The sequence below is a fragment of the Jaculus jaculus genome, chromosome 1 (assembly GCF_020740685.1).
Source record: "Jaculus jaculus isolate mJacJac1 chromosome 1, mJacJac1.mat.Y.cur, whole genome shotgun sequence".
Lineage (NCBI taxonomy): Eukaryota > Metazoa > Chordata > Mammalia > Rodentia > Dipodidae > Jaculus > Jaculus jaculus.
Window position 1 is genome coordinate 202,820,626 of NC_059102.1, and position 19,986 is coordinate 202,840,611.

At 43.1% G+C, this 19,986-nt stretch overlaps 1 non-coding gene across 1 annotated transcript; it reads left to right on the forward strand.

The window, feature by feature from the left end:
• The first annotated feature begins 18,644 nt into the window (after positions 1–18,644).
• On the forward strand, positions 18,645–18,751 carry LOC123458112. The gene has a single exon (XR_006635411.1). It is a non-coding gene; the product is annotated as a U6 spliceosomal RNA (small nuclear RNA).
• The last annotated feature ends 1,235 nt before the right edge of the window (positions 18,752–19,986 follow it).

The following is a 19,986-nucleotide window of genomic DNA, read 5'->3' on the forward strand; positions in this document are numbered from 1 at the left end:
GATGCGACCAGGCATGCCTAGGGTGCTATGACCATAGACTTCAGTGCACGATTGCAAAATGCAATTTGCTCAATTTCCCAGTGCTGTTCCTGAATTTCACACCACAGAAAATTGTTCAGAAGTTCAAATGTGTCCCTTGAATTCTTCTGTGTTCAATTTTCTCTGACTTCATTATGTCCCATGGCATAAAGCCCTCATGGGTCTTTTCATCCATGCAGGGCTGTGTCCACCCTCGTCTTCCTATACAATACCTGCCACTGCACGTGAGAGTTCCGAGCAGCCCCACAGCTCCCAGGACTGCTCTTTGTATATCTGTGACTCTCAGCCTAAAGTCCACCCTTGTGGAAGGTTTTGGGTGGATGGAATGAGGGAATGAAGAGGGTAAGGGATTTGGGTGTGATCTAGTCTGAATTTAAGGAAGTTGGTTTTATTTAGCCATTTTCTGGGTTGCAGACATATCAGTCACAGTGCATATAAATCAACCTGAGAGAGAAAAGGCCATTCATTGAAAAATGATTTCATGAGCTCTTAATCTACGTAAAGCCTAGTGTTTGGAATACAATGTGTAGCTATAATTTTATGCTGATCATAAATTCTTGTCCATTGCAGCTATTTTACATTGGTGGATCTGAAGACTTAGCTATTTTCCAGAAGATTCAAACAAAAGAGAAGTCATTTACTGCATCAATAATCAGAATCTGTATGTTGTACCCTTCACATGGAAGACCAGATGGACTGCAGGCACACGAAGGACGGGGCTGTCCTCAGTTGGGGGAAGAGACAGCTGAGTGGCTTATCAGAGCTCAGATGGCTCTGTCGTACGCAGACAGCTCTCATGCTGGTGAAATTGCATTGTTCTCTGGTGAGAATATCAGCACAGTGGACCAGAACTCTGTGTGTGGGAAATACATTTGTATTTTATCCATATTTTCTGTAGGCATTTCTCTTGTTTTTCTTTATAATGCCCTGTGAAAATGGCAACTCCTTTCCTTTATGCTCAAGTCACTGAGGAAAAGAACTGTGGTGCAAGCTCAGGCTAGGCAGTCTCCCAGGACCATGCAATTAACAGAGCAACCATAGCCATGGACCATGGTAGATTTCACCTTCTGAATTAATAGTAATCCTCCTCTTCTTCCTCTCTTCCTTCTCCTTCTCTTTCTTCTTTGATCTTCCTTTTCCTGCTTTCTCACATACAATTCGGTGACAAGCTGAGAAGTGCCCAGATCTCCTGAGACCCCAGCAAGACAATATGCAGACAGAAAACTTGACTCTTAACTCCAAGTCCCAGTAAGAAAATATAGAGGCTGGTCTAAGCAGGCCTGATGACAAAAATCACGGATCACTTTTGAAGGGCAGTGTCTCAGGGATTGTTTAAAAATTTATTATTTATTTGCAAGAAGAGAGGGAGAGAGAAGAAACAGAGAGAATAGGTGCCCCAGGGCCTCCAGCAGCTGCAAATGAACTCCAGATGCATGTACCACTTTGTGCATCCAGCTTTACGTGGGTACTGGCAAATTGAGCCCTCATCATTAGGCTTTGCAGGCAAGTGTCTTAACCACTGAGTCATCTCTCTCATCCTGGTGCCCCAGCATTTTAAGTAATACCCATATAGTCCCATGTTACTGTGTTTTCCATGTAGGTTTCACAGGTGATTGGATTATTTGTACTCTCCTTGGGTCAGGAAAGATTTGAGTCTTTGTCTGCACAAGAATCACACAGCACACCCAGGCCTGGATCAAATCCACCCAAAGATAAGTCTGCCCTGACTAGGGTCTTATGGGGGCTTGGCTGACTGATGGGTAGTGTGCACACTGCGGACTGCGGGTGGGGCCGGTTCTGAGGATAAAGGTGGGGGAGGTGCAAATCAAACCACAGCTCTGATGCTTATTGTCAGGGTTGGAAACAAATTGTTAGGATTCGAGGGGAAAAAATTCCATTGTAGGTAAGTCACTGTAGTTTGACACTATTTGTTTATTGTTGTAGATTTTTAGACTTTAAAATGTTCCTATTGTTAACTCCTCTAGGTACATGTACAGTAGCAATAAAATTACCCAACCAGCAAGCTGACAACAGCCAGGCAGTTCCTAAAGTTGTTTCAATCCAATCTCGATGGTCACTTTGGCTCACATCAAATCCAGAGTCAGTATCCATATGTTTACTCTGTCACGAAAGGTCAGGCTGCCCATCATACGGGGAGGCTACAGCACAAGCACAGCATAGAGATGAAACCATAAAATGAGAATGAAGTCCTCCTTAAACATTCATAATTGAGCTGAGCATAGGCCTTCAATCCTAGCATTCTGGAGGCAGAGGTAGCAAGATTACTGGGAGTTCAAGTCCAGCCTAGTTCTACAAAGTGAGTTCCAGCTCAGACTTGGCTAGAGTGAGACTGTATCTCAAAAAGAAACTGAGAGTTCTGAGAACACACATCTTATATGATGGATCTTTCTCTAAAACTCATATTAAACTTGTCTCAATAATGATAAAAAAAATGGACAAAAATTGCTGAGGGGTAGGGAAGATGACTCAGCAGTTAAAGGTGTTCACTTGTACAGCCTGACAGCTTGGGTTCAATCCGCCATACCCAGTGCCCACATATAGATACAGAGCGGCACATACATCTGTGATCCCAACTCACCTACAACAATGAGAGATGGAGCCAAGAGAGTCTGAAATGCTCAGAGCAACTATTCTGATGTTCGGACATTCATTTACAGTTTAGAAGTTCATTTGTAGTGGCAAGAGACCTTGTCTCAAAGAAGGTCGAACACAAACACCTCAAAGTTGTCCTCTGACCTCTGCATGTACCCTGAGCTCATGAGCATGTGTGTGTGTGGATGTGCACACACACACACACAGACACACACACACACACACACACACACACACACACTTGTTTAAATTTCTAATTGAGGACCATAAGTGGAATACTCCCAGTAATAATGCAATGCCACATGAAATTGGAACTTGAGGCTGAGGCAGCCTGGACCTTCTAGCTGTGCCATGCTGCGAGTAAGCCTCACAGAGCAGAGAGAGAATGTATGTTTACAGACCTAAGGGAAATTTTTCAATGTGTCCAAGATGTAGGCTTGATACTATTTAAGTTCTGTGAATCACACTGTGAGCCAAAGGAACAGAGACCCTCTTTTGGTATTTAAGGTCTTAAGTGATACTGAGAAATAAAAAAGACATTGTAATACTTGTGACATGAAGAGAGAAATCAGGAATGCCACAGCCCGACACACAGATGAGGAAGGTACAAAAGCCTTCCAGGACCAGGACTTGGAGGCTGACACCCAAGACTGAGACTGCCCAGGGCTGCGAAGCATTGTCAGGGAAAGTTCTGCATGAGGGTCAACCACCAAATTACATGTCCAATAGATAGAAGGTGGATCCCACAGCCTAACAAACAGCTGCAGGGCACTCCCTGGCCAGCATGAGGCACCCATTCAGCAGGTCGTGGTGCACAGGCAGGGCCTCGCCAAGGTATCTCTCCTGCACCTACACAGGAAGTGAGCCCTCACCAGAAACCCTAAACATTTGGTGCTTCTGTAATGTTGGTTAGTCTACTGGGACAAAACATCCTACCAGAAGCAGCTGATGGAGAAAAGGATTTGTCAGGCTTACAGTTTCAAGGGAAGCCTTTATCATGGCAGGAGAGCATGGCAGAGCAGAGGTGGGCATCATGTCTTGCTATATCAGCTGGGAAGCAAGAGTGCTAGCTAGAACTGGCAAAGGGGAGCTGGAATATAGCACCCCTAAGTCTGTCACTAGCAATACATCTCCAGCAAGGCTCTACCTTCCAAAATTGCTAATAGCTGAGGACCCAATATTCAAAACATATGAGGCTGTGGGGACATTTCATTCAGACCACCACAGTTGAGGCCCATTATTGGACATCTTTGCTCAGTGTATTATTAGTTTTTATTAGTTCAGGGTGCTATTTTTGGACAGTTTAGATGATTTGTATAATCTGAAGTAACCACTGGTCTAAGTGGGTAACAGCATTCCCATTTTGAGGCCTTATCTAACAATTCCTGAGTCTTGGACTGCCTGGCTCCTACCAGTTCATGACCCCTTTCCTCCTGAGACCTCACAGGGCATGCCATGGCTCTCCTTAAGGTATTGTCCAAATCTTTCTTTCTTCTCCTTTCTTTGACTATACCTGGCAACTATCACCCCTGATCTCAACCAATTCTCTGCCAACTCTCTGGTGTCTGTGAAGTTGAAAAGGAGTGGAGGCAAATGGCAAACTGCTGAGCTCACTGTAACATCCTGACAGGAACCTCTAGAAGGCTTTGGTGTTGCCCAGATATCCTGCCTCTTATCTTCTCAGTTCCCTCCCCTTGTGTTTGGAAGGCTGTATGGCAAATAATCCCCAACCCAGACTCCCAAAACCTCTTCTGTGGAGCTGATGGACACTATGAAACCTCCATACATGCTACCCCACATCTACCATGTCTTGGGTAAATGCCCTTACTCAGCAAGCCATTCTCTTTACATAAGGACAACATTTCTATCCAAAGCCACTCTGCTCACTGTTCATGGACATCAGGCCAGAAATGAGCCCTTCTCTTTCTTATATCATCAGTGTTTCTTCTTCTATTGGTCTATTACCACCAGCATGCATTTTTCCTATGTTAGAAAAAAAAATTACGTGCATCTTCCAAGACTCTTTTAAGAATTCATTTAGAAAGTTCATGTCATAACTACTTATCAGAAGCCTTGAAGAGAAAAGCAGAAAGAGAAATGTTAGAAATTACCTTTAAAGACAATTAGGTGCTGCTGTGGTACAGCATTCTGAAATTTACGGAGCAAGTAAATGAGAAAAACATCCAATGGTCAAAATTGGACTTATGAACAACCTTTCAGGGGTAAATGCAGGTATTAGACATTATTATACCTATACTTCAAAAGTTAAATCTCACAATAATTCAGGCTACTTCAGTCCCCAAATTGCCTTACTTTTCATTAAGGAGCCTGAAGTACAAGCAAGGATTTTATGGTTTTAACATGAAATGTCTCACATAGGTCCATGACTTGGAGGTTTGGTCCCTATCTGGTGATGCCTTTTTGAGAGGTCCTGGAAACTTTAATCAGGGAGCCTAGCTAGCTGAAAGAATTAAGTCATGGAGGCACTGCTTTGAAGGTTATACCTGGCCCCTAGTCCCTTCCTTGCTCTTTGCTTCCTGCCCAACATGAGGCGAGCAGCCCTTTCTTGTATATTCTCCCACCACTATGATGTCCTTCCTCACCTGGGCCTGGAATCACAGAGCACCAGGGACTAAACCCTCTAAAACTCAGCCAAAATAAATCCTTCTTCCCTTAGGCAGTTTCTGTCAGGTGTTTTGTCACCGTGGTGAGGAAGCTAGCTAGTACAAAGTGAAAACAGAATTGAGAACTAAATTTTCCAGTTTGGCAATAGGTACAGCTGTACTTCACTGGACAGTTGCTAAACCTTCATTGTATCTTGCATCTCTGAAGAAAAGGTTAATCATTAGATAGTTCAGTAAGAAGACTCACTGACCCATGATCAAAGTGGGTCAGCAAAAATGTCACCTGCTGGGCTGGAGAGATGGCTTAGTGGTTAAGCGCTTGCCTGTGAAGCCTAAGGACCCCAGTTCGAGGCTCGGTTCCCCAGGTCCCACGTTAGCCAGATGCACAAGGGGGCACACGCGTCTGGAGTTCGTTTGCAGAGGCTGGAAGCCCTGGCGCGCCCATTCTCTCTCTCTCCCTCTATCTGTCTTTCTCTCTGTGTCTGTCGCTCTCAAATAAATAAATAAATAATTTAAAAAAAAATGTCACCTGCTTTAGACATTATGAGGAACTGCTGAAAATTTAGAAAGTGTTGTTGCTGTTTGTAAAGCAAACATGGGCTCAAAGTTGGATTCTCTCAGCAGAACATTAAAATACTATGGAATTCAGGGAAAGAGATGGCTCTGCCAGATAAAGCCCTCGCCACTCAAGCTGGAATTTCCAAATTTGATTCTCCAGACCCCAGTAAGAAAAACTGAAGCTGCAGTGGACTTCTATAATCCCAATACACCGACAAGATTGGAGGTGGAGACAGGAGAATTTCCCCAAGCAAAGAACAACCGCACAGCAAGAGTCCAGAGAGACTCTGCTTCAGATCAGGTGGGGAAGCATCGACTGCTCAGAAAGCTGCCCTCTGACCTCTCCCTGCGTGCTGTGGAACACGAGCATGACACTCACACATACATGAACATGCACGCAAATGTGCATGCATGGCCAAACAAAATTAAGGGCTGTAAGGTTGGCTCAGCAGTTCAGAGCGCTTGTGATGCAAGCATGAAACTCTGCAGGGCCTGAGACCACCTGAGTCTGATTCCTCAGCATCTGGGTAAGCAGCAGGGTATGGCCACATATGCCTGTAACCACAGTGTGGGGAGCATAGGCTGGAGAAAGTGGAGAGCTGGGCCTCACAAAAAGGGCGGCTCTGGGTTCAGAGCGAGAGAGACTCTGTCTTAAGGAAACATGGATGAGTGATAAAGGAAGATACGAATATTCTCTTCCAACCTCTGCACACACCTGTGCATACAACATACACGCACATATGCACACATACTACACCTGTGCATGTAGGGGCAAAAAAAAAAAAAAAAAAAGAATGACAGTCAGTGGATTGTAGAAAAACTATTAACATTCAGTTCAGGATTCGAAAAAGAACCCCCATCCCACAGTGAAAACTAGCTGGCGTGCTAAGCAGAACAGTGCCACAGGCCACCCTGGCTGAGTAGGTTTTGATGAGCTCGTTTGGGGAAGAAATCAGAGAACATGACATTCTGAAGGGAAGTGAGCTGCATGGATGGCTTGTCTTATAGCTGAGGAAGAATAAGATAAAGGGTCCTTTGATGCATTTTTATTTAAGGCTTTTGCTCGATAATTCAATAAGGAGATCTGTTAACACATGAAACCATCAAAATGGGTGTGGAATAGAATAAACTCACACGCTTTTTAACTGTTATTGAAGATTTAGGAATGATGTAGCCTTTCTGCTAAGTGGCATTTTCCCATAATCAAAGATGGACTGAACACACCCTCCTAACTGGCCAGAGATGAACCAGATGCTTGAGGAGAGTAGGGTTTTCTGTTCCATAGATTATTGCTTTCCTTTCCTTTGAAAAATTGGAATCCCCTGGTGAATATATGCTATTTCTGATGAGGAATTCTTCTACTTTTAAAGTGCAAGCTGTGCTTAGCTGAGGAGAACTGAAACATAAAATCTTCTAGGTAAATGATTCAGAAGAAAAAACAAAGCAGATGCCAAGAGCTCTCAGTTCTGCCTTTAGCTCCAAGCGACGCTTTCAAGAAACATATTCCAGGCTCCATGTGACAGGGAGGTGGGTGAGGGCGGGCTGGCTAGCTGGTTGTGGAAGCTGTGGAGGACTGAAAAAGAGAGAAACGCATGAGCATTTCCGAAATGGGAGATAGAACAAAAGAGCTATTGGAGGACACATGATGGGACTGAGGCCGCTGAAGACAGGGAGCGAAAGAGCCCGCAGAGAAAAATAGAAAAGAAAAATATAGCCAGAGAAATCAGGGAAAGAGGGCAGTGGGAATATGCAAGGTTTTAGTGGCTCTGATATGAGAGAAATAAAACAATCCATTCCAAATAAGAAAAATCAACTGACAGATACAAAAGAAAGATTTTGTATGGCATATTGCAATGTTTTGTTCTGATTTTCTTTTTGATGAATATTTCCAGTGCAAGGATCTTTATTAAAAAACTATTTCCGATAGTTTCTAGGGTGCTAGTGATGGAGGGAAAGTACCACCAATGCCAGAAAGCTTGTTGTGGCACCCTGCAAGTTACCCCACCATGAGCAACTCCTGGCTCTTCAAAACCTTAAGGTGTGTGTGTATGTCGGGGGGGGGGGGGGTTCCCTAGTATTACACATGATTTGCTGAGAAATGTGACACCCTCCTCTATGACCACACTTCCTCGCACTGGGCATTCTCAAAATTAATGAACTTTGTTTCAGGGAACCCAAAAAGGAAGAGGCCAGAGGGACTTCTATCAATTCATCCTTTCATGCAATTTATCTTAGACAATTTCCTCTCAGAAGAAAGAAGGAGACATTAAGCAAATATAAAGATTTGTAGGCAGAAAATGAAGACTTGAGCTGAAAAACTCATAGAATACTGATGTCTGCAATTTATTTTAAATTGCATAATATCAATAGATTGACAAATAAATACAGAGATATAGCTATAGACAGATGGATATATGTGATGATAAAACCAGGGTGGTGGTTATAAGTACATTACAACCAAATGTTTTCAGCTTTTCTGTATGCTTAGTGATGTTTATAATAAAATGCTGGGGAAGGGGAAAGGGAGGGACCAGAGCAAATGAGCAGTATCAAACCGGAACCTAGGAGTCAGGGTCAATGCCTGTTCTTCCCTGTGGTTCTTTGTTTCAGCAGTGACTCCTTTTCCATATGTCTGGTCCACATTTGCTCTTTTCCTTGGGGCAAATTCTCAAGGTCCCTCTGCCTATAACCTGCTACTGAAAAGAAAGAAACAGTGGGATTAACCAGCATGACATTTTACAAGACAGACTTTCACAGTCAAAATCTTCTAACTGCGTCTGGTAAAATACTCCCCAGAAATATCTGTCCCTCCTTTACTGCATATACAGTAATTTAAATTGTTGTGTTTTTACAAAGGCTACTATGTAGCAACACAACTGTGTACATGGTGGGCAATGGGAATTTTTGTTGAATTGTTTAATTTGTGTTCCCTAGAAGTCCACCCTTATCTAGGATGGCTGCTGATCCAGCATCCAGGAGAACTCAGCACTTACTGGCTCCAGTTACTATATTTTTGAAAATTCCTAAATGCAAAATGAGGAATTAGTGCCAGAAAAAAAATAAGAAGGGTTATAGGCTATGTGGACTGAGGAAACTGCAGATAAGTTCAAAATTTACAGAGCACTATGTATGTTTAAGTTGCATAAAAAGAATGAATGGAATCAGGGAGCAAGTTAATATGAAGTGAGATAAAACTCAAGAATTCACAAGTACTCCTGTACCCTCCCTGAAATCCTATGACTGGTAGAAGCAGACCAATTAAATAGAGTTTCATCTCATGTTTTGTGATCTTATGGACACCAAGTTTCTTCTCTGGGGCTGAGGAGATGGCTTAGTGGTTAAGGTGCTTGCCCAGGTACAATTCCCCAGAACCCATGTGTCTGGAGTTCATTTGCAATGGCTAGAGGACCTGGCTTGCCCATTCTCTCTCAAATAAATAAATAAATAAAATATAAGTTTCTTCTCTGTTTATGGAGAGGATAACGCCCGCCTTGCACAGTTGTGACCATGTGGCCATAACTAGAACCGAGCCAGAGTACCGTGGGCTCCCGATTTTGCTTCTGAATGTTGTCTGGTGTGGATCACTAATCTACACTGAATCTGCCTTTTCCATTAGGAATTTCAGGGACTTGGAGGATAGCTGAAAAGAGATAGAAATATCTTAGTATAGTTTTTCATTGCTTCATCAAAATACCTGACATTTGGTAACTTTATAAAGAACAGAGAGATTTACTTCACTCCCAGTTCTGGAGAGTCAAGGGCAAGGCATCAACATGGGCTGAGCTCTGTCGCAAATACAACAGCAACAACCAAATCAACCCGTCAGAGGTATGTAACAGAGCCCAGAGCTGCCACAGCACATTTATAATGTCTAAGATCAAAATCAGATATCAACCTACCAAAACTCTTCAACACACCTTGTGGATGTTTGAATGCAAAATGTCCACATGTGTTTAGTACTTGGTCCCCAGCTAGTGGCAATTTGGAACAGTTGTGAAGCCTTGGGAAGGTGGAGCCTTATTGGAGGAGGTATGCCAATGGGGGCAGACCTTGAGGTTATTAGTCAACCCACTGGATGGTCTGATTTTGCTCACTCAAATGATATCCTTCCTGCTGCTGTGATAAGAGATGATGTCCCAGCTGCCTGCTGTGCCATGCTTTTCCCTTGTCTTGATGAACCTTCCCTTCAAAACTGTAAACCAAAATAAGCCCTTTACTCTCATCAGCTGCTTCTAGTCAGGTGTTTTGTCATAGTCATAAGAAGACAACTGCTGCATGCCTCAAATGTAGAAAATATGACCAAGAGAAAAGTGTCACCATGAGAACCAAGATATTGAAACTAGCATGCAAAGCAGCCATAATAGCCATGCTTTTAGACTAATAAAATACTTTTACAAAAAAAATAAAACTCAGAAGGGAAATAGAAACTATAAAAAGAACTATACCAGTCAGGATTCTCCAGTGAAACAGAACAACTACAGGTTGAGCATATTTGTGTGGGGGAAGGGAGGAGAGCAAGAGAAAAAATTTTAATGAATCAGTTTATGTTATCATAAAAGCTGACAAATCTAAAATCTGCAGGGTGAATCAGCATGCTAGAATGCTAGACTGTAATATACTAATAATCTGTAGCATGGGTCAGCATGCTAGAAGGCAATATAATGACATTACAGATGAAGTTTGATGATAGTCTCATGAAGAACTAGGAGGACCCTGTGCTACAGACAAAGTCTGAAGACTATTAGCTCTAGAGTTTTCTATTGCAGTCCCACCAGCTTCAGAGATGAAGAGTTGCTTTTCTCAGAATCCACTGATTAAAATTAAAACCTCATCCACAATTATCCTCACCGAGACACCCAAAACAGTGTTTGACCAAATGTCTGGGTACTATAGCCCAGTCAAGTTGAAACCTAAAATATGAATAGAGCAATCTGATAGGCATAATCTATCCAATTTAGTCAAACAACAATAGTAGCTTCCCCACTAGGGCTTATGACCTTCCCAGCCATAGGTTTTTGACTAGGTTTTCAGTAACAGCCACAGATTCCCTTCCATGTAGCAAGTCCCAAATACAATTAGTTGGTTACCCCCATAACATATGAGCCATTATTGTACTAGTGGCACATCTTGCTATGCTGGCCAGTTGTATAGCTTGCAGGGCACTGCTGGTTAAGACTATTGATGACTTTTTCCCACCAACAGGCTACATAGCTCTTTCCAGCACTATGACACCTAGTCAGTAGGAAGGAGGCTTCCAGCTCAGCTCTAGCTTGATTTCTTGGTATTCTTCAAATGAAGTATGTACTCTCTTCAACAATAGGGTTTTGCCATCTAGTTCTGGTGGACCACCAAGAGCCTTAGCAATAGCCTGTATTGATCTGGGGACTTCAGGGGCCTCTATGACCAACAGCTCACTGAGAGGTGTTCCACTGCTAGCAGTGGGATTTTTCTGTAATAACCGATGCTTTCTGGGCATAGATTATCCATCCCGCAGGATACTTCTGCTCAAGTTTTCTCTTTGTAAATTATATTCTTTATTAGTTAGCAAAGAAGTAGTAGGTTTCCATATGACACATCCAAAGCATCTTTACTTTGGATTAAGCCTCTTCCCACCCCCTCTCTCTTCTCAACAGTCCCCCCTCAACTGGTGCCACTTCAACCATTCCCTCCCCAGTATTATCATGCTTTCAATGTTTGTAAGATCTGTAGTAAGTAAACCCCTCCTTCATTCCCAATAATACTAATTTTCATCCATGTTGTAGCACATATCAGTGCTTTACTTCTTTTTATTGTTTAAGTACAACTTTACTGGAAATAAAAATTGCAAACAGTTTTGGGCACTTATGAATAATGATGATACAAACATTTATTCATAAATTCTTTTTTTTTTTTTTTTCTTTTTCGAGGTAGGGTCTCACTCTGGCTCAGGGTGACCTGGAATTCGCCATGGAGTCTCAGGGTGGCCTTGAACTCTCGGTGATCCTCCTACCTCTGCCTCCCGGGTGCTGGGATTAAAGGATAAATTCTTTTTTAAAATATTCTATTTATTTATTTGAGAGAGGGGGGTGGATAGAGCAGAGAGAGAATGGGCATAACAGGGCCTCTAGCCACAGCAAACAAATTCCAGATCCTTATGCCACCTTTTGCATCTGGCTTACGTGGGTACTGAGTAATCAAACCTGGGTGCTTAGGGTTTGTAGGCAAGTGCCTTAACTATTAAGCCATCTCTCCAGTTCTCATATTGACTCTTCCATCTTTTAAACTGAGTTGCTAGGGATGGGGATATAGCTTAGTGGTACAGCAGTTGCCCTTCATGAATGAGACCCTGGATTTAATCTTAGTAAAACATACACATAGGCTGGAAATGTAGCTTGGTTAATAGATTGATTGCTTCCCTCACATGTACAAGGCTCTAGGTTTGATACTCAACACCTCATAAACTGGATGTGGTGGCACATGCCTGCAACCCCAGCACTAGGGAGTTGGAGACAGGAGGATGAAAAGTTCAGAGTTATCCTTGGCTTCATAGTGAATTTGAGACTGGCCTTGGATATATAAGACCTCATGTAAGAAGGAAAGAAGAAAAGAAAGAGAGAAAGAGAAGGAAGGAAGGAAGGGAGGGAGGGAGGGAGGGAGGGAGGGAGGGAGGTGGGGAAGGAAAGAAAGAAAGAAAGGTAAATTGGGTGATGTTTTCTTCCCAAAAGGCCTTACCAACTGCCACCCCTTCCAGTACCTCATTGCTGTGCACAGTGAGGAATTTCTGTTGGTTCTTATCCACAAAGGCAAGCAGATCATGAAGCTTGAGCTCCCTTGAGCCTGGTGTGAAATTTTGACAGGCTCCACACACCTGGACGTTCCAGAACTGGAAGGAGCAGAAAAACCCACAACAGGCATGGATATTTATTAGTTGTTTAAAAAGCGTTGCTTAAGAATTCTTATGCAATATGTAATTTGTCATTCATGTTAATGAGTGCACATATTGTTAAACAGTATAATTTGCCTTTTAGATTAGCTTTGTTCATAGGCACACTCTCTTACCCCTGGAAATCTTCCAGAATAACTTCACTCCATGCTAGAAGAAGAGTTCACCCTTTGGAATCCATTTCCTCCTCAGCAATTTGGATATATCTCCAGGGGACAAAATTCCAGTAATTTTTTGTCTTCAGATTTTTATCATTTACTCATTTTATCACCTTACCCAGACCTACTTGCTATGAAGCCTACAAGGGAGTTTTATGTTAAACAAGCATTTGGCAAGCCCTTCATTTTCTACTTCCACTTAAAGCAATAGTGAGTAAAATTATTGAAAGATCATTATATATCCCATAATAGGGTAGGTCTTAAATTGACTTAATAAGTAAAGAGAGGAAGGAGCAGAAGGTTAACTATGTGTGAATTTATAGATGTTTTGGTGTCCAGAGTCCATGTAAATAATATATTACCTCACTGTAAATATTAACTCTGCTCAACTTTAGGTCTTTAAACACAAATTAGCAGGAGCTCCAGGGAGAGAAGAGATGCTCTGGCTTAATGATCTTTTTAACACCAGCTCCAGGTAGTCAGGACGCTGCAGGGGATTTCCCAAGTGGGTAGTCCTTAGGTTGTTGAAGTTTGTCAAGGAAAAGGGGAAATGAATCTTATCTCTATAAAATAAAAACGGAAACATTTGGGCAATGAATACTTTCAGAACAATTACCATTATTGGTATTGGGCTGGAGATACCAGGATTTTACACATTTAGGAGGTAATTTTTTTAAGTAATAAAAATGGAAACTTTGACTAAGATTACTAGTAGAAGAAAGCTTGTCTGGACACCCATGATTCATGCATCCCTACACTGTGATCACAAAGCCCACTGGGGTCTCTTTGAAAAACCCACTGGAAGTGCATATGCTCCCCACTTGCATCTCTGCCCCTTACTCCTCTCTCCTGCTCCCACTTCCATAGCGGCCCAATGATGTTCTCTGTGCTTCTTTTTTCTTTTTCTCTTGCTCCATATGCTGTATTTTTGTTTGTTTGTTTTGGAATCACATCCCCACCTTGCCCTCTTTGGCCACCCCAGCATCCCCACCTTTAAAAATCACTGTATCTTCCCACTTTTGTTGTTTATTTATTTGAAAACGACACAGAGAGAGAGAAAAAAAGAGGCAGATAGAGAGAGGGAGAGAGAATGGGTGTGCCAGAGCCTCTAGCCACTGCAAATGAACTCCAGACATGTGCGCCCCCTTGCACATCTGGCTAACGTGGGTCCTGGGGAATCAAGCCTCAAACTGGGGTCCTTAGGCTTCACAGGCAAGCACTTAATCCCTAAGCCATCTCTCCAGCCCATTGTGACTTCTTTTTAAAAATATTTTATTTTTATTTATTTGAAAGAAAGAGAAAGAGAAAGAGGCAGATTAAATAGAGAAAGAAAGATAATGGGCACACCAGGGCTCCTGCCACTGTAAAAGAACTCCAGAAACATGCTCCACCTTGTGCATCTGGTTAACATGGGTACTGGGGAATTGAATCTAGGTCCTTAGGCTTCAGAGGAAAGCACCTTAATCTCTAAGAAATCTTGCCCATCCTTTTTAAAGTATTTTATTTATTTATCTATTTATTTATTTATTTGAGAGAGAGAAAGAGGCAGATAAAGAGAGAATAGGCACCCCAGGGGCCTCTAGCTATTGCAAACAGACTCCAGACACATGAGCCACCTTGTGTATCTGGCTTTACGTGGGTACTGTGGAATATAACCTGAGTCCTTTGGCTTTGCAGGCAAGTACCTTAACCACTAAGCCATCTCTCCAGCCCCCATGTTGTGACTTCTTACCAGTGGGGCCTATCCTACCCCTATTCCCATCTAAGTCAGCTGCTTCCTCCCTTTACTTCTGCCTGAGAGCACCTTGACCTTCCAGGCTGGGACCCTGAGGAAACCTTTGTGCCCAATTGTATGGTCTTGATAGCTCTGATCCTTTTGCAACTTGAGCCTGTTTCTTGGCTTTTCTACTAGATGAGAATATTTGGGAGATCAAATGAGTTAGGTTATGAAGTGTACTAGGCATATAATTTGCTCTTAATAAGTAAAAACTACTCTTAAGTGTTTCTGGTGCATAAAAGATACACAGTAGATCTCAGCTGGTTTTCCCTGCCTAACTTCTCATGATGTCTTTCCTCATTTGGAATTGGAGCTCCCCATTTCCACTCTACACCCACTGCCAGTTCAGGAATTAAGTAATGGATATAGCTCAAAGTCAGCTTTAAGTTTAGTCACAAGAGTGAACAGCCAGAGGCAATTCAATTATAAAGGATCTTAGTAAAGACATTAGCCACCTGGAAATTTGGCTCACCTGGCTTCCTTTTCTCCCTCCCTCCCTTTCTTTCTTCCCTCCATCCCTGCATTTTTTTCACTTTTTAAATTTATCATTATTGGGCAGGAGAGATGGCTCAGCAGTTAAGGCACTTGTCTGCAAAGCCTAACAACTCAAGTTTCATTCCCCAGGACCCATATAAAGCCAGATACACAAAGTAGCACATGCATCTGGAGTGTTTGCAGTGGCCGAAGGCCCTGACACCCTCTTCCTCTTTCTCTCTCTCTCTCTCTCTCTCTCTCTCTCTCTCTCTTCTCTCTCTCTCTCTGTTTGTAAATTAATTAATTAACTAAAAACCTGTTATGTGTGCATGTATTCATGTGTGTGCAAGCAATTGTGGGTGCCACGGTATGCATGTGGAAGTCAGAGGACAACTCTCGGGTAGGTCCTTGCCTGTTCACCTCATTTAAATAAGAATTTTTCTCTCTGAACTCTCACTCTGTTGTTTGCTGAGCTTTCAGGGAAATTCTCATGTCTCTGCCTCCCATTTCACTATCAGAACCCTGTGATAGCTTCCAGCTTTCTATGTGGGGTCTGGGTTTGGAACTCGGGTACTCCATCTTGAGCAACCAGCACTTTAGCCAGTGAGCTATCTTCTCTGCCCTCTTTGGTTTTTTGAAATAGGGTCTTATGTTAGCCCAGGCTAGCTTCAAGCTCCTGATCCTCCTGCCTGCACCTTTCAAGTGCTGGGATTGCAGGCATGTGTCACTGTGTCAAGATTTGTGCTTGCTGGAGCTCAAACCCAGGGCTTTTGTGTATTTTAGGCAAGTACACTTATCAGCTGAGCTCTATTCCCAGCTCTCCTTCCATCTCTTTCCTACTTGGAAACCTAACCACTACTGATAATATTATTTCAAGGGTCTAAGATGACTGTTAAGCATATGGTGGAAGCAAGTTGTCCTAAATGTCACTATGAATGGACGAGGAAGTAGAGGAATCATTCTGCTTTGACACAGGAATGCTGCCTCTCTTCTGCCTCCTGCACATGCTCAGGAGGGTTTGCCTGTGCCCCACTGTGAACTACCCCTCCTTTTGCTCATCTCCAGGGTCTCCTGAGTCCTTGTGATTCCAAACTTACTGAGTAATAACCTATGCCAAAGGGAGGGCCTTCCACGGCAGTACTCCAGTCCCAGTACTTTATATAATAGAGTACTGAAACAGAGTTTCAGGTTTTTGCTCCTACCACACTCTTTTTCCTTCTTTCTCTCTCTCTCTCTCTCTCTCTCTCTCTCTGACTCTCTTGCTCTCTCTCTCTCCAGACTAGGCCAGGCACAAGCGGGAGGGAGATCCCCTTCCCCACTCCCTGACATTCAGAACCTCCGCAAGGCCATCTTCTCTCCTTCGGGTTAGTCTCTCTCTGGGGAGCTGCCCAGTACTGTCGGATCACTGCACCTGGCCCGCCAGCAGACCTCCTTCCTGGGAAAGGCCTCAGCCCATAACAAACGCATCTCTGTTGGACCTGTCTTGCTTGCACGTTGTGGACAGCAGACGAGTTCAAGTGGAACTGCCATCACATGCTCTTAATGAGAAGCGCTTTTGAAACCTATTTATAGCATCTGTTTTTCAAAAACTGACTATGAATAGTGTAAAATCAATCAGGCAATCACTTAAACAATAGCTGGTTGCAAGCATCCTGTACTATAGTCTTTTGCAGATAATGCTGTTATTTTATTTTATTTATTTATTTAAAGACAAGGTCTTAGCACAGACTGGCCTATAACTCTCAGTTATCCTGACTCTCCTTCCTGGGTGCTTGGATTACAAGCATGAACCATCATACATGGCTTCTACTCATGCTTTAAAAAAATTTTTTTTTTAATTATTTATTTATTTATTTGAGAGCAACAGACACAGAGAGAAAGAGGCAGATAGAGAGAGAGAGAATGGGCACGCCAGGGCTTCCAGCCACTGCAAACGAACTCCAGACGTGTGCACCCCCTTGTGCATCTGGCTAACGTGGGACCTGGGGAACCGAGCCTCGAACTGGGGTCCTTAGGCTTCACAGGCAAGCGCTTAACTGCTAAGCCATCTCTCCAGCCCTTTAAAAAATTTTTTATTGAGGTGGTGGAAAGAATGTAAGAGCAAAAGGAAGGGTAGGACTCCATAGAGACATAAAATGCTCCCTCCAGACAGAAAATGGCCTGGATATCCATGACCTCATAGTGCCTAACCCTACGAACACAAGACCATCATAAGAGGAGGAAAAGACCATGACATCAAAATAAAGACAGACTGATTAAGATGGGGAGGGGTATGAGGGAGAATGGAATTTCAAAGGGGAAAGTGGGGGGGGGAGGAGGGTATTACCATGGGATACTTTTTATAATCATGGAAAATGTTAATAAAAATTGAGAAAAATTAAAATAAAATTATTAAAAAATCACAAACAAAAAATTTATTTATTTACTTCTTTGAGAGAGAAAGACAGTGAGTGAAAGAAAGAAGCAGGTAAAAAGAATGGTCATGCCGGGGCCTCCAGCCACTGCAAATGAACTCCAGACACATGCACCACCTTGTGCATCTGGCTTTACAAGGGTACTGGGTCCTTTGGCTTTTGCAGGCAAGCGCCTTAACCACTAAGCCATCTCTCCAGCCCTGTTGATGTTTTTGATCAATTCCAAGGATCAAGAGCCTTGGTTAGTACAGAAGGGGTAGCTGAACCTTGATTTTGAAACCATGGCTCAACATGACTGGTTTTTCCACCTCCAGAGGGCAAGATAAAGTCCAGTGGAAAGGCTTGTGTGGGGTCACACACTGGCAATGTATGCACCAACTGCCAGTGTCAGGAGAGCAATTAGCTTTTTGATCATATTTTCTGAGATTCTAGGAATGTATTTGCCTCCTTAGGGAAACCACTCTTGAATTTGCCATGAAAGGCAAAGTGGAAACCATCTTGCTATGTCAAAATCATCTTGGGGCGATGGCAAAGGCACTTGTTTGCACACCTGCTAACCTGAGTTCAATCCTCCCAGTACCCACACAAAGCCAGAAGTGGTGGACTCATCTGCGATCCCAGCATACCTACAGAAACGCGAGGTGGATCCAGGAGAATCAAGAATCTACAGGCCAGCTCATCTGTCCTTCCTAGCAGCAAAACAACAAGAGACTGTGTCTCAAAGAATGTGGAAGGAGAGGAGGGATACCTTGAGGCTGTATCCCAACCTTCACATGCTCACAGTGGTATGACTATGCCTCCCCCACACATGTGTTCTCTTGAATCTTCCACTCTCACTCTGCTGCTACTACTGATTTAAAAAGAATTCCAGGGGCTGGAGAGATGGCTCGGTGATTAAAGGTGCTTGCTTGCAAAGCCTGATGACCCAAGTTCCATTCTCAATACCCACATAAAGCCAGATGTACAAAATGGGGCATGTATCTTGAGTTCATTTACAGTGGCAAGAGGCCCTTGCATGCCCATTTTCTCCCCCACTCTCCAAACAAATAAATAAAAATATTTTTAGTGCTCGCTTCGGCAGCACATATACTAAAATTGGAACGATACAGAGAAGATTAGCATGGCCCCTGCGCAAGGATGACACGCAAATTCGTGAAGCGTTCCATATTTAAAAAAAAAAAAATTTTTTTTTAAATAAAAGGAATTCCAAGCCAAGTGTGGTGGCTGACACTTGTCCTAGCACTTAGGAAGCTGAGAGAGGAGGAACCATGTGAGTTCAAGGCCAGTCTGGGCTACAGAGTGAGTTCCAGGTCAAAACAAACAAACAAAAAAAAAACAGACAGTACCACAAAAATGGGCACTGGGGGGCTGGAGAGATGGCCTAGCAGTTAGGGTGTTTGCCTGCAAAACCAAAGGACCTTGGTTCGACTCCCCAGGACCCACATAAGCTATATGTACAAGGTAGTGTATGCATCTGAAGTTCATTTGCAGTGGCTGGAGGCCCTGGCACACCCATTCCCTCCCTCTCTCTCAAATTTATAAAAAGAAAATAAAATGGCACTGGGCACACAATGACCTAAAAGTGCCCACCTTTTTAGAAGCTTGGAAAATGCCAATGTGGGCGGTCAAGAGACTCAAAAGGTACAAAGTGTCATTCATCCAGTCAGTCAGTCAATCACTCAGTCACTAACCTTTCCTTTTGTTTTCCTTTGTTTTGTTTTGGGGGACAAGGTCCAGGCTGGTCTAGAATTCAGTATGTGGACGAGGCTGGTCTCCAACTTGTAGCAATCCTCCTGGCTCTGCCTACCAAGTAGACTACAGGTGTGCACCATGACACTTGAGTTTTTTTAAGTTTTATTTATTTATTTCCTTATTTGAGAGACAGACAGACAGAAAATGGGCATGCCAGGACCACCAGCCACTGGAAGTGAGCTACAGACACATGTACCACCTTGTGCATCTGGCTTGCACAGGTCCTGGGAAATCAAGCCTGGGTCCTTTGGCTTTGCAGGCAAGCACCTTAACTGCTAAGCCATCTCTCCAGCCTTGGATTTTTATTTATGTACTAATTTTTTTTTAAAGAAACAAGGTCTCACTATACACTCTGGGCAGGCGTAGAACTCACTATGTGCCAGGCTACTTTTGAACCTGCAACAGTCCTTCTGTGTCTGTGTACTGAGTGCTGGGATTACAGGTATGTGCCACCACATCCAGACATCGACCATTACTAAATACCTAGATCCTACAATTAAGTGTGAGGCATAGAGCCACGCTTTAGGGATTCAGCTGTGAGCAAACATATTCCCTGCACTTCACCCAGGGCTTGTGGTGAGTAGGAGCAAGGGTCAAGTTTATGCTGCTGTATTGAGCTCATCTTTCTCATTCTTCAACCCCTCTTTGACACGAT